The sequence below is a fragment of the Nematolebias whitei genome, chromosome 7 (assembly GCF_014905685.2).
Source record: "Nematolebias whitei isolate Nwh7 chromosome 7, NemWhi1, whole genome shotgun sequence".
Lineage (NCBI taxonomy): Eukaryota > Metazoa > Chordata > Actinopteri > Cyprinodontiformes > Rivulidae > Nematolebias > Nematolebias whitei.
In genome coordinates, this window is record NC_056504.1 from 1,519,696 (window position 1) to 1,521,223 (window position 1,528).

General features: G+C 34.8%; 1 protein-coding gene across 1 annotated transcript in view; it reads left to right on the plus strand.

The window, feature by feature from the left end:
* LOC119412087 (calcium-dependent secretion activator 1-like) overlaps positions 1-1,528 on the plus strand; it is a 780,001-nt gene that overhangs the window by 566,566 nt on the left and 211,907 nt on the right. The window lies entirely within an intron of this gene.

The following is a 1,528-nucleotide window of genomic DNA, read 5'->3' on the forward strand; positions in this document are numbered from 1 at the left end:
TCTCTCAGTTTAAACTTTTGATCTGTGATTTGTGTTCTATTCTGAATAAAATATTAGATGTTGGCACCTCCACATCATTTCATTCAGTTTTTATACACAATTTGTTTAGTGTCCCAACTTTTTTGGAATCCGGTTTGTAATAGGAAAAGGAAAAATATAGGATGGCCATCACAATGGCACAGTTGGTAGAGCTGCTGCCTCTCAGCAAGCAGATCCCTGGTTCAAATCCCAGTCCAGGGGCCTTTCTGGATGGAGTTTGCATGTTCTTTCCATGCATTTATGGGTTTTCTCCGGGTACTCCGGTTTCCTCCCACAGACCAAAAACATGTATGTTAGACTGATTGGTGACTCTAAATTGTCCCTAGGTGTGAGTGAGAGGTGAATGGTTGTTTGTCTTGTTTGTCTCTTTGTGGCCCTGTAATGGACTGGAAATTTGTCCAGGATGTACCCCGCCTCTCACACAGTGATTGCTGGACATAGGCAGTGGCGACCCCCGCGATCCAAAAAGGAAGAAGCGGGTAAAAGATAATGGATGCATGGAAAAATATAGGACAATTAGTGTGCTTACTTATCTGTGCTTTTCAATTTCATTGCATTATTTATTTATTTATTTATTTATTTAATTTATTCATTTCATTGCATTAAAAACCATAACAACTCAAAAATAATGAATAAAATGTATACAGTCAAAATAAAATGAAAGGCAGCAGAAGAAGAATGAATCTTATAATATCTGCCCCTTTTTTACCCTTACTGTCTCGTTACCAAAGAAAAACAAAAAGCAAGACGTGCAACAACTTCAGAGATTTAAAAGCAACATCAACTAAAGAACAACATCATCGACTCAAACAATAACTTTAGTGGATTCAATTTGGAGTTTTTTGTATTCTGTCAAATAACTCTCCTTTAATATTCTCTTAAATATATGTTGAGATCTGGCATTTTTAAATGTATCCTCCAGACCATTGCATAATCCTATCCCCTGGATTACAGAGGATCGTTCTTTTAAACTAGTGCTAAAATAAGGCTTCACAAACATTTCTATCCCTTGAAGAAAATAAACATTCTCCCTTTTAATAAAATGTACTTGAATATTGACGGGCAATATGATTTCATGAGCCCTATACATAATCTGCAAAATGCTGTAATTGACCAAATCATAGAATTTCAATATCTGGAGTTGACAAAACAATACATTTGATGGATGTCTTCATTTTTGTCTGGTGATAATTCGTACTGCTCTTTTCTGTCAAATAAAAAGTGGGTTTGTAATTGTTTTACATGCTTTACCCCAGACTTCGATACAGTAATTTAAATGAGGAACAATTAGTGCATTATACAACATAAATAGTGCTTTTTCATTAAATAACTCCTTTACTTTGTACAGAATTGCTATCGATTTTGCTACTTTTGTTCTTAAGTTATTTATATGAGATTTCCATGTCAATTTTTCATCAATAATAACACCCAAGAACTTCACTTCATTAACTCTAAGAATCTCAGTTCCTTCTACCATAAATGGAGCATC